The sequence below is a fragment of the Misgurnus anguillicaudatus genome, unplaced genomic scaffold, assembly GCF_027580225.2.
Source record: "Misgurnus anguillicaudatus unplaced genomic scaffold, ASM2758022v2 HiC_scaffold_31, whole genome shotgun sequence".
Taxonomy (NCBI): domain Eukaryota; kingdom Metazoa; phylum Chordata; class Actinopteri; order Cypriniformes; family Cobitidae; genus Misgurnus; species Misgurnus anguillicaudatus.
This window is the reverse complement of record NW_027395281.1, coordinates 60,825-74,896: the sequence shown is the minus strand read 5'-3', so window position 1 is coordinate 74,896 and position 14,072 is coordinate 60,825. Positions and strand designations below refer to the sequence as shown.

Here is a 14,072-nt window from a genome sequence, read left to right as displayed (position 1 = left end):
CACCATCTCCCGTAGAGCGATCCCCCCCATCTCCAGGTCGCCCGTCTCAGGGTCGTTTAGCCTTACGTTTTCCACCTCTCTTGGCAGGCTGCTGAGCGGGCGGGGCGGGCTGCTGGCGGCCGGTTCCTCGCTTCCTAGAAGAAGTGCCCCGATGAGGAACGGGGGCGGCCGCCGCAGGACGCCCTCGGCGAGAGGCAGACTGAGGTGCCGACGTCGAAGGGCAGATGGACGTTTCCGACGCGGCAGGATCTTCGCAATGGCCTCAGTCTGTTTCTGAGCGGTGGAAACCGCCTGTGCAAAGTTTTCCACCCTCTCGCCGAACAGGCCGGCCTGGGACACCGGAGCATCTAGGAGCTTAATACGGTCCTGCTCCTGCATGTCGGCCAGGCACAGCCAGAGATGGCGGTCCTGGACCACCAAAGTGGACATCGCACGTCCGACCGCCCGTGCGGTGACCTTAGTGGCTCTGAGCGCCAAGTCAGTAGCCGCACGGAGCTCTTTAAATGCGGCCGAATCGTGACCACCCTCGTCCAGGTCACGCAGTGCCTTAGCCTGGTGTACCTGAAGTAATGCCATGGCATGGATGGCAGAGGCCGCTTCCCCACAAGCACGGTAGGCACATCCTGTTAGTGCAGAGGAGTACCTACATGCCCGCGAGGGGAGGGTCGGCCGATCTCGCCAATGGGAAGAGGACCCGGCCGGACACAGTTGCATCGCGACGGGACGCTCAACCGGGGGGAAATCGGTGTACCCTCTAGCGGCCCCGCCGTCGAGGGTGGTGAGGGGTGAGGGCTGATACGGCCGCTTCCGGGAGGAAAAAGGATTTTTCCACGACCGTGTCAGTTCCTCATGAACCTCGGGGAAGAAAGGCACTGGTGGCTGGGTCTGCTCTGTTCTAGCAGACCCGAAGTACCAATCATCTAGGCGGGATGGCTCGGGTGGAGATGGTTGACGCCACTCCACTCCGACCGTACCCGCCGCCCGAGCGAGCATGGCCGTCATCTCGGGGTCGAGCGCAGCGCCCCCTAACCGTCCCGAAGGAGGCAGAGGGTCAGACTCAACGTCCGAGAGAGACGGCCCCCCCTCCGATGCTGCGGACGAAACAGAATCCCGTGTGGTGCCAGCGGTCCCCGAGGGCAACGTAGAACACGCGCTCCCGGTTTCCATTGGCACCTCCGGCTGTGGATCAGGGTGCTGAACTTCACTGCCACCGTCGGTGGACTTATTCAGCACCGTGATGCGCAAGTCGTCCTTCGCAAGCATCACGGCCGCCTTCTTAGCGCCGGATGGCTTGGAAGGGGGGCGGCGGTCCCGGAGGTACGCCACCCGACTGCGCAGATCCACCACAGTCATGTTCAGACAAACCTGACATGTACTGTCGCGAAACGCTGCCTCCGCATGCTCAAGCCCCAAGCATGAGAGGCAACGGTCGTGGCCGTCACGAGGATTCATGTACAGCCCGCATCCGGACGATGCACACGGTCGGAATGTCATCCTGAAAAGGACGCCACCCGACCTGTGACACGAGAGAACGGCTGCCTTTACAAAGGCACAAGTTCAAGCTCGTGTTGCTCTTTTAGGGAATTCACTCTTTAGATGTAATGCGTGAGTTGATGAAGCACGCAGGGGAGAGGCAACGACACACTCAAATAAAATCAAAAGATAGAAATTAAAGAGGTGGAACAAATGCGAGTCTCCGCTGAGGTGCTGTCTGTCCTACCAACTTCGACACACACAGAGGTCCCAGAAAGGATTGCTTCTCAAGAGCAGAATGCTGCCGGCTTCGAAGCGAAAAGCTGATTTGATTACTGCACCTGCCTCTCATTATATACCCGCGCGGCTGGGCAGCGCAGCAGGTGCAAATAATCTGCATGCCAATTTCATTGGCCTTTTTAATAGCTTCTCGAAGTAGATTTGCCACCGCGGAGCGGTTCCCAATTCGTCGGTCACGACGTGACGTCGTAGTGACCGACTGAAAGGGAACACGATGGATAAGATGGTGAATACGGTGAACACAGGAACATCCAAGACAGGGAACAGACGGGGTAGCAATGACAATGATCCAGCAGTGAGCAAACAGAAGACAGAGGTATATATACACACAGACTAAATGACAAACAGGTGTGATGAGGCAGGTAATTAATCAATGAATGTCCAGGTGATAACAATCGGAACAGAGACAAGACATGACACGGATTAACCGTGACACATAAGCCGTTTCTCAATACCAAGTACACCAAACTTGGACTTGTGTCCTTCGTAGTTCGAACTTGCAAGTTCAGACTCGGAAGAACGAACTCCTGGCGCGAAATGCATTCTGGGAAACTTCGCTGTCATAAGTCCACACAAGTCTCCTCTGATGCATCCTCGATAAAATGGGCGGATCAAGAACACATCCGGGGATTTTATGTGAACTTGGGCTTGATGCGAACTTTGAATTGGAACAGTACTTGGGCCGCGACTGATGACGTTTCACAAGTCCACAAGAACGCAAGTACAGACAAGAACGCATATTGAGAAACGGCTATATACTCCGCAGCGCGTCTGCTCGTAAGCCGAAACACGTCTGTGAAATAAACATTTCCAAACGCGCGCAAAGTTGCTCTCTTGCCTAGAAACCTTCACCAAACAAACGTCCATATCCTTATCTGATGCAGAAGTGTTATAAAGCAAGCACACAGCGAGATACAGGCAAGCTTCTCTACGCAGCAGAGGCCGATGGTTGGGCGTCTTCCCCGGGCTCCTCTACTCAGCCGAAGCCCAGGCTCCGGCCTACTCCTCGGGCTCCTGTTCATCCATCTGCCTGAGCTCTTTGCTGTATTGTGGCTCATAAAGGTGCAATGAACAGCGGATTAGAGCATCACGCTTGTGAAATCACCCTCTTCCATATAATATTGATTAACTTCCACTGTTATTGTAACATGAAGTCTGGCTCGCTCACAACTTCTGTTTAGCTTAGCATAAAGATGGCGGCTGATAGTTTTTTTCCGTCTGTGTTCGTATATTTTCGTAAGTCCCACCCACTGACATGTAATAGGTCTGTAGCGTGAGTGGGTCCCACCCATAGCCCCCACCTTGGAAAAATGAGGAATGAGTGTCTGTATTCTTTCACACTCAACAGAGATACAGGATTTCCTTCTTTCAATGACGCAAAATGACGATTTTTACATCATTGAAAGAAGGAAGTGCCTCACCGAAATCAGTATTTCTCCCCTCTCAGGGGAAACTAAGGAAATGATGCACGACCATTCAAAAACATGACTGGGGTTCTAACGATACAAAGCTTAATGCAAATGGGTAATAAAATCATTTTTACACTGAAACATTTCAATTACTCACCTCTGACAAACACATTGAATCTCTTGTATGAGGTTTTTCCATCTCTAATGATCTTCAGTTTATAAACTCCATCATGTTCCTCTCTGATGTCATTGATGTTGAGATCTCCAGTCTGATGATTCAGCTTCAGTTTATCTTTGAATAGATCATCATCACCATCATATGTACTGAAGATATTATTGGCAGAATTGATTTCAGCTATGAGCGTTTCTCCAAATCTCCACTCTATCACATCATCTCTCTGTATGTCAGTATCAGTTTTTAGATTGACAGATTTTCCCTCATACACATGCAATGGTTGTATTTCATCTGTAACAGCAGCAGACAGAAAGACAGAAATGAAATCAATTCAGGTGATTTTCATCTATTAAGTGTTTTATTTACTGATTATAAACATCAGCTCATATTCTCATTAATGAATTTCTGTTTATTAACGCAATCTTTCAGATTGTCTATCAGTATATAAATATAAACACAACTATAACATCTAGATGATGAATTTTATAAATCTCCTAACACAGAATACAACTATGGGTAAATGGGTAAAATACTTGAAATGAAGGATACACAGAGTTCAACACGTGTTGTTATAGCCTTTATCACCTTGGATTATTTCAAAATTTCACTCAGTAACAGGTATGATTTAAATTGTAGTGAAATACAAAACTTTAAACAAAACACACTTAAAAGTAAAATTATAGATTTAAAAAATGACTTAAAGGGGCCATGGCATGAAAATTTCACTTTATGAGGTCTTTTAAAGTTAATATGAGTTCCCCCAGCCAGTTTATGTTCCTCAATTGGTTTTAAATGGTGATAGGTGTAAACAGAGCCCTGGGTATTCCGTACCTATGGCATTATTTTCTTGTCTAATGTCAAGAGCGCGAAAGTACATTAATATTAGGGCTGGGCGGTATGAGCAAAAATTCATATCCCAGTATTTTTTTAGGAATGCCGGTATCCGATATATATACTGTATTTCTTTCAAAAAGGATAAAAATGTTACTTGAAAGTCAAATCTTTGTGGCTGAAGTTGTTGTACCATAAAGTTGTAAACACTCCCTAATAAACTATCTATTTCATTTTTTTCAAAGGCTTTAAAATACAAAATACAAAATACTATTTTGTATTTCAAATACGTATTTTAAATACATGTATTTAAAATACTGCCCATCCCTGTAAACGTGATACATTTAACTTCTTTAGGTGTCTTTAGCTCTGCCAGAATGCTAAACGAAGCTGAAAATGTGTTGCAAAGACATTCAAAAGGTAATTATAATGTACTACATTACTGTGCAAACTATATGGAAACAACAAATGTAGCACATAGAAAATATTAATTGAAATGATGATGAAAACTTTTTCATTTGTTAGTCAGCCATTTTAAAATTTCGCTGTGATTTTTGTGCAAATTTTGGCATTTCAAGGCTTCGTACTTTAACAAACTCCTCCTAGAGATTTTATCAGATCATCATCATATTTGGTCAGTCTTATCTAAAGGCCTTTGCGATGTTAAATTGCGGAGATCTTGACTTTTCGTTAGAGGGTGTGTCCAATCTGCCACACACTTCACATGTTTGATAAGGGTCTTGGCCAATATTCAACTACAATCATAGCGGCACCTAGAGGTAGCAGGAAATGCCATGTTTTATGCTCTGATTTACTGCACATAGAGATTTAATCAGCTCATCATCATATCTTGTCAGACTGATCTTAAGCCCTTTGTGATGATAAATTGCAAAGATCTTGACTTTTCGTTGAAGGGCTAGCTGTGTCAGCTTGGCAAAGTGTGATGTTTCGCCATGAAACAGGAAGCTGTTGTAATTCAGGCATACATTGTCCTACCAGCCTCAGACATCACATGTTCGATAAGGGTCTTGGCCTGAACAAATCAACATGGCATAAATAACTAACAGTCATAGTGCATGTTTTACGCTGTGACTTACTGCTTTTAAAGATTTAACCATATCAACATCATATTTAATCAGTCTAATCTCAAGACCTTTTGTGATGATAAATAGCGACCACCTTGACTTTTCATTAAAGGGCGGCCTTGCAAAGTATTGCTAAATGAATCGCATTTTTGACAGCCTAAACAAGCTAAAAAAAACATGAAACGTTGCACATGTGTCAAATGTGGTGACATTTTTATTTGAAATAGGCTTCAGAATTGGGAGTGTAAAAATGCCTTTATAGCGCCACGTACAAAAATTCAAGAGAGCAGCACCCCCCCCCCCCCCCCCCCCCGCTACGGTAAACGTACAGATACGAAATTTGGTAGGATCATGTATCACCCCAAGACCTACAAAAAAGACAGGTGGTACCTTATAGATAGTACTAACACATTGGGCCATGTTTTACACTGTGATTTACTGCTCATAGAAATGTATTCAGATCATCATCATATTTGGTCAGGAGTTAAGAGGTTTGACTGACAGTTTGAGCGGATCCAAAAAGATTTTTTTTTTTTTTAATACATTTTATTTTATAAATTTATTTGTAAAACAGACAGGCAGACGTAAATGCTTAACAATTGCATTGATTTATATATTTAAAAAATTTATTAAACACCTCAAAAAAAGGGCACTTCGGAGTTAAGGGCATGTGTTCTGCACAGGTTGAGCCCTATCTGTGCACGTGCCTGCTTATAGCAGAATAAAGATCATTATATTCCTTCAGCTGTAGATGATTCTTACCCAGTTGTTGTTTTGCTTCAGTGATCTTACGGCGATAGTAAATCACACCAGCAGCAGCACCACCAGCAGCAGCAGCAGCAAGTAGGATGAAGAGAAAAGATATTCCTGCTACAGCACCTGGAGACAGACCTTGCTCTGTAATGATAAAAACAAACAATCATTTCTGTAACCCAATCTGATCAAAAACAAATATCAGAAATCATCAACAGATCTGATTAAAACAGAATAAATGTCAATGAATCTCATTCTTTTTAAAGTCAATCATGAAAAACCTCCAACATCAGATGTAATGACAAAATGATTGTTACGTTCACGAGGTGTGTTAAAGTCATGTGATATGTTGCCAAGTAGTGTTGTCAAAAATATTGATATTTCAATACATACAATTTAAAACTGTTCCAATACTCATGGCCTGTGGAATCGATACTCCAAGAGGAGCTGCGCGTTGTTGGTTTTTTTTGTAACTCTGCAAACACCAGCTGCGCGTTCTCACTTTCTCTTTTTCGTTCAAACGACGCGTGCGCGCAGTGCCCCGCCTCCTCTCCTCGTCTCGTTCTCTCTCTTTTAACAAGAAAGCCAAGCAGTAGTGCTGTGTGGAGGTTTTTTCGGATGCAAGTCAAATAAACATGGGAAGCCGAAGGACACAAGTGAAGTAAGCCAAATATGCGTTGCTACAGAGCTGTGTGCTAACACCGCTAGCAAAGCTATTTGAAGGACACAGATGAGGGATTGATAGTCATCACTAAGTATTAATTCTAAACTCCCCAAATTGTTGTTGATATGAGAGTTGTGGCGGGGTTTTTTTTGCCTGTAATGATCAAAGTTAATACAATCCCCTCACAGATATCAGACTGAGGAAATTCAGACAGCATTTTAGGTGACAAGAAAATACTTTGACTATGGTGAAAGATAAACTAACTCAGATACTTACTGTTGTGCTTTAAGTTCACAAAAACATGTCGTTCAGGTGAGGTTTTTCACATTTGCACCATAAGCACCCAAAAGGGGGCAATTTCAGAAATGTCCCTAATTGGCGAATGTATTTCAAAGATGGAGGACAACATGGATTCAGCCAGTCGAGCGACTCACCCTTACGTATTCTAAATAGCAGATTCTTCATTTACGAGAATACTTTGATTATATAATACTTTGCTAGTAGGCAATGTCCACGGGCACGTTACAGTATCAAGGCAAAAGTGTTGTTGTTGGAGAAGCATCAGCAAAGATTAACATAGACAGCACCTTTGTTTTAGTTTCAGTGGTTAAATATAGCTTCTCAACTTGCTTCATCCTTATTTTTAACTCTTTCCCTGCCAGCGTTTAAAAAAAGATGCCAGCCAGCGCCAGCTTTTTTATGATTTTCCCAAAAGTTGAATGCCTTTCAACAAATGTTCTTCTTTAAATACATAAACAAACAATATATCAAATGAAAGAACAGACCCTCTGCTTTCAAACTAAAAAAGTTTCATCCTACCTTCATTAGTTCTCTTCTTATCACATCTCAAATATCGGTAGGTTTCTTCAAATACACCCAATTTTGAGCAAAAAGCTGAGATAATTACATTTTTGTGAAGGACTTTTGATAAAGATCAGATGCAGAGCGATCTTTAAAACATACATGGAGTACTTTCTTTCACGTGAAGCGCTACTTCCGGGTTGTATAAGTTGCAGACCTGGTGGATAATAGCGGTATTGCGAAAAGCAGGAAATTCTTGTCATTGGCAGGGAAGCATTTTCTCTTAATTGAGTTATCTCGTCAATGGCGGGGAAAGAGTTAACATTGCAAGCAATAATGCATATGAGGAAATGTGAAGCAGATTTTTATGACCTGATGGGAGGGGTTCTAGCAGACCAATCAGAGCGCTTGTGGTCCATATAGAACTGATGCAGTGTTAAATTTTTAGAGAGGTGCGTGTCAGCATATGCGGTTGGCTACGGCTTAAGGGTGATTGATGGTTCTGCATAGGGCCTACACTGTTGGCTGTGCATATCCTGACAAGCACCTTTCCAAATATGAACAACAATTGTCAGGTGACACTTTATAGGTGGATGATGTAGGAACCAGGAAGCTATAAAAGTGCATTCAAACAGTCTCCTTCAGCTCTTTGTACGTTGAAGGAATGCTGGGCAAGACAATTTGTCATGGAGATGCAAAAACCTACAACATTTGTAAAACGAAATAAGAGTTTCACCCTTTTGTGAGCCAGTGTTGGCATGTGTGCTGTGCTTTATTGTATCTATCCCTAGCGTGTACCATATCAAAATTATTAGTGCTCAACAGTTAAACATGTTTTCTCCATTTACAATATCTAGCTCATACAATTGCCAAGACAGCATCACTCACAAAGAGACTAAACTGTGTAATTAAAAATGTTTGTCTTGTCACTGCCAAGAACTTTTTTATACTAACACTCATTGTTTTGGGACAGCTGTAAATTTTATTGTTTGCTGTTCAATGAATGAGAAAATATTTTAAAAATCCAGGACAACAACAAGATTTTCCAAATAAGTTAGTGTCCTGGAGAATTTTCCATCACAAATGGAAACTCTGTGTATGTTTAACAGGTATATCAGTGTAAACGTGTTTAATGTAGAAATGTTAATAATGCTCTGATATAAATAAGATCTGATGTAAATTCTTGATTATACTAAAAGACAAAAGTTACTCACCACTGACACTAACACTGAATCTCCTCTGAATGGATCGTCTACTGCTGCTCATCTTCAGTTCATAAAGTCCAGTATCTTCATTTCTGATGTCTGTGATGGTGAGATCTCCGGTCTGATCATTCAGTGTCAGTCTTTCTCTGAATCGCTTATCTAGAGTGAACTGTATGTTTTGTTTATTTACATCAGCAATCCGTTTGTCATCACACCCAAAGACCAACAGTATCCGATCATAGGTTTTAATGTCAGGAACATCAATGTTTATTGTGACAGGATCACCCTTCATCACTAACACTGACTTCACTTCACCTGTATCAAACACACAGAGATTAAACAATTATACCAATGTCAGTCATTTAATCATCAAACTGAGATCATTGATATCTTATACACCTCTATTATAGCACTACAACTTAACGTCTTCACCAACATCACAAGAATACTGGCCAGCATACTAAACACAGAACAATGTAAAATATACTGATACTATTGGACAGAGACACACTGTAATTTATCTGCTATATGTAAAATGAACTGACACAATTGGACAGAGACACACTGTAATTTATAGTAGTTTACTGACAAGCTGGGCCATATCGCATTAATTATCGCAGGCAATATGTCCTTGATACTTAATCCGAAATTGCCCCCGAATAGTCAGCGAACTACGGCTCTGTTTAGTAAATGCGGCTCCATCTGAAAGCAGCTAATGGCGATTTACTTCTAATCAAGGAACCGACTTTACTGATGAAACACGCATGAGAATCCTTCGATATATATCGCCCAGCCCTAAGTAACATGGCCATAATTTCTACAATGCTGCTAGTTGAGCTATATTTTCAAGTCATCCAGGAAAACCCCAAATGAGCCCATGAGGAAGAGACTACAGAAGCAACTTTACCAAATGAAAGTAAAGGGGGTCATACATCGGGCGAGAAGCGCCGCGTGTAGGAAAACTCACAGGTACAGTACGTGCACATTAATGTATCATCTGGCTGGACGTCAGCTGGAGGTCTCGTCATCTAGGTAGTTTTCAACACTACGCTGTGACCCTAGATTGAGTTTTGTCACCAGGTTTGCTTGTGATGCTTTCATCAGATATCCTAACCTCCTGACAAACACACACTTCGAGACCTATAAACTCTCTCTGGCTGTCTTTATTGCGGCAATCTAAGCAAATTAACACCTCAAAGCAAACTTCAAACAATGGCCAGAAACAGAGCAACCATGACACAGAAATTTGTCTGTGTCTAAGATCACAGCTAAAGACCACATTAAGCAGTATAAATTGTATATATATTATAGTAGCAAAGCTACTATAGCTACTATTTATACGCTGTGAATGTTAGCGTGTTGTTAAATGTCTTTATTATCTCCACCTGCACTCTAAAAATGGCTGGGTTATTTTTTAACCCAAAATGCTGGGTTGAGTCTGTTGGGTTGTTTTGCTGGGTTATTTTTTTACATTTTAAACACTTTTTGGGTAGTTTCAGTTTTCTAGGTGTTGGGTTAAAACTGCTGGGTTATTATGTTGGGTTGTTTGAAGAGGCTCACGTGCTTCGCGCCCTTGATGTTTGAATGTGCTCAGCAATGGTCGTCGTGAAAGGACAGAGTCACTGAAGCAGTTGTTTCAAGGTAAGTTTATATGCTTTTGTGAACATTTCATGAATATAAACAAGATTATAACATTTTGCGAGACAGCAACGTGTTAATTTATACTGACTAAGACGACGGGTGTAATTTCGAGGAATGACGACTGTTACCTCAGATCGCCATTTACACAAATTGACTTGAATAATCGTTCTAAGATGTTTGATATGGCATATTAATAAAATTAATAAAACAGATGTTACAAAATCCCCATCACACGGTTGATTACGTTAACTCATGACAATTTCTGTAGGCTAAGCCTTTAACAAAGCGAGTCAAAACCGGTACAGAGGGGACCTCCGCAACCCACTTCGGCTTTTTGTGTCACACACGCGCATAGTTTTCCCTTTCCCAGCTTAACAAGCGATAGCGACGCTGTTAAATTAAATTTAGCGACAAACGAATTGCTTTCTTGTCATTCGATATGTACAGACCGCAAAGGGCGAGGCGCGAGCAGAAGCACATGTTAACTTTACCGGCGGCGCCGCGGCGGAGGATCACGGAGCCGTCGTCTACGCTGTCACTGAGGCAAAGACAAGAAGCACATTCACTTCACAGTCGGTCCGGCAGGTAACGCGTCGATAAATTAAAACGAAACAGCGTTTCCAAGAACTGGTGTCTTATATGTATGCTTGTTCCTCTCTTTTAAAATGAAACAATAATTTAAGTGTTTGAATATGAACTTGAAAACATAAACGTATTTGTCACCAAGACGGAGGCTGCGTGGAAGTGACTATCTGTTAACAAACATGTATATGTGTACTGTTATATGAATTTAGATGTGTTATTGAGTCGTATTTAGTTACTATTTTATATTCATTTCATAATATTTTTGGGTTGTCTCCTGTGATTTCAAATGTATATTGACCAACCCTCTGATCTGTGGCTGATACTGTATCAGAGATGTTATGTTTTTAGCAGAGATCAGATGTGATGTTGTTTTCCAATTCTTTTTTTTTAGAGTGTGCAGAGTTTTAACGTCCATCCATTGATGAGGCTAGCAAGACCTTCAAACAACTTCAGCCAGTAAGTATAACATTTAATAATTCCTATTTAAAATATATTTAGAATGTCTTAATTATCTGCTAAATTTTAGTTCTGCAGTACTTTATTCTTTATAGTCAGATCAGATCATCATATTTGTCAGTCTGTGTGGTTTGCAGCCTTTGTTGTTGGCAAAAAAGTTAAAGGAGTGTAACACCAAAGTCTTATGCAAACTGTAAACAGGCTATTGCATTTTTGGAAAAAAAATCTCACACGTGGTGGTAATGCGGCCAGGGATGCAAATGAAACTATAATTTTTATAAAATATATAATTCACTTGGCCCACATGGTTTTCTGAATACTTAAATCTGATAATTCAGTTCAGACCACTAAAAGTGTTTTCCTCTTTTGTAGATTGCAACAAATGTGGTGGAATTTCTTCTCTGGACAGAATCCTCAAAACCCTTTCCTTTCGTCCTGGCCATGGGAAACATGCAGCAGACCTCTCAATCTTTTTTCTCAATCAGTCTCTCTGAATACGGAAGTGACTTAAACTGCAATTCGGCCAAGATGGCGACGGCACGCACCGCCTACTTTAAGCTTCAAAAATGCTCTTCACAAACCAATGGGTGACGTCACAGACACTACTTGCATATTTTTTACAGTCTCTGGTTTAAAGGCATTTTAAGTGCTTAAAAAAATATCCCAGGCAATGTGCTTCTATGGGAATTCCTGTAGTCTGTCATTTTTCAAATGGATGAATCCCCTGCTGTTCGATTCCTTTGTACATCTTTGTTCGCGACGAGTAACTTTAATAAATGAAGTATTTTTAGTCAAATACATTCCATTCTGTGAAACTTAAAACATTTGTTCTTAAAAAAAACTTTACACATCTATGAATGATTTTACTTTTAATTTAACAATTACATTGTTTCTTTTTTACACTGCTGTAGTTTTGTTTATGTACATTTCAGTATTTCATATATATACTGTAAAATTACAAATTCTGTCTTAAATTCAAACGAATTGATTCAACCTGTTACATTGTTACTTCAATGTGCATAATTTATGATATTTTATAAATATATTTATACTTGGGTCAGTAAGCAGTCCTTTAAATGATTTTGCAACTTACAACTGTAAAAATGTAAGAGTTTGTAGTTATTTTGCAATCAAATAAACATTTATTTGCTGTTAACAATGGTCTTGATTTACAATAAAGCACATGATAAAAATAACCCAGCAAGAATAACCCAAAACCCAGAATATTAATCCCATAAATGGTTAAAATGACTACATGTTGGGTTTTCTCAACAACCCAACCTGCTGGGTTAAAATGTGTTACCCAACGTGTTGGGTTACTTTAACCCAGCATGTGTTCTGTCCAATATTTACCCAGCGCTGGGTTGCCAATTGGGTTGTTTTTAACCCAACCATTTTTAGAGTGTGTACTGTTTTTTATGTTAATCGCTAATGATTTGGGAAAAAATTATGTTATTTAATGTTAAACTTGGTGAGTTGCACGGCAGGGATTTGAGCAGCGTCTAGAGTCACAGTGGATGGAAAGATGCCGTGTTGTCCCTATACTAACACACCTTCTGTGTTATTATTCATTGTGCCGCCCACCACGGTCCTGCGACATCAGAAATGTCTTGTCTGCAAGTGTTCATTTTTCACAAAATAGAGTAACTCATTTAAATACTTTGTTACATGCTCATTACCGCTAAAAGTAGTGGAATTACAGTAACCGATTACTTTGTAACGCGTTACTCCCATCACTGTTTTTAACACAACTTGTGTTGTCCCTTTCATTTATTTTAACATGAAATAACGCCTTAAATGGCATGACACACACAATGTGTAAAAAATTAACACATCATTTTTAACAGTGTGGTCTTCTGATTGGTCAGTTTGAAAGTATCATGTTGAGTTTGGTCAGAAGGTCAAGAGAGGGATAAAAGACAATGTTTGGGTATGCTCAGGCTTTCCTTTGGGCTGGTCTCCATGAAATCTGCTTTTGGACTCGGCTCATTCTCAATGCTTATCTTATTTACCTGAGCTCTAGGGTTCAGGCCATTAGGCCAAGTTTTGATTTACTTTATATTGCAATCCAATATATTTATATTCTCTCCCATATTTTGCAGAAGGGTGGTCATTGACAAGAAATACACAGTTTTTCACCATCTTGCTTTTAACGTTTCTTTAGTCATCTCGGCATTCCTAAACCTTGAACCACTGTATCCCCCTTTACAAGTTTGGTGCCAAAACCCGGTAATGCTTGCAGTTTTGATCTTTTTCCAAAACCTGAGATCCTTTACACCATGATGCTACAGGAGCTTAGGAGCATTGGAAATGTTCATAGAGGAATCATCTGAACAAAATCTGTATTATATTTTAAGATTTTTTTTACTCACCACTGACAGTAACTGTGAATGACTGATGTATAGTATAACTGCTGCTGGTGCTGCTGATCTCTACTTCATAAAGTCCAGAGAGATCCGTTCTGATGTTCTTGATTTTAAGAGATCCGGTCTGAACATCCAGCTGCAGTTTGTCTCTGAATCTTTGATCATGAATGTCATCATCTTCTGATATTTCACTGGCTGATTTATTAAAATGAGCTATACGAATACCTTTAAATTTCCACTGTATCACATTATATTTCTTGATATCAAGAACATCAGTGTGTAGAGTAACAGAATCTGCATCCTTTACTGACACTGACTTTAGTTCATC

The 14,072-nt window shown here is 40.9% G+C and overlaps 1 protein-coding gene and 1 long non-coding RNA gene across 2 annotated transcripts in view; both read left to right on the top strand.

Annotated features, from left to right (window-relative positions):
- The window catches only part of LOC129453502 (uncharacterized), an 84,884-nt gene that overhangs the window by 49,231 nt on the left and 21,581 nt on the right, over positions 1 to 14,072 (top strand). The window lies entirely within an intron of this gene.
- LOC129447436 (uncharacterized) lies at positions 10,076 to 12,788 on the top strand. Its single transcript, XR_012368559.1, has 3 exons — positions 10,076 to 10,337; positions 11,314 to 11,378; positions 11,751 to 12,788. It is a non-coding gene; the product is annotated as an uncharacterized lncRNA (long non-coding RNA).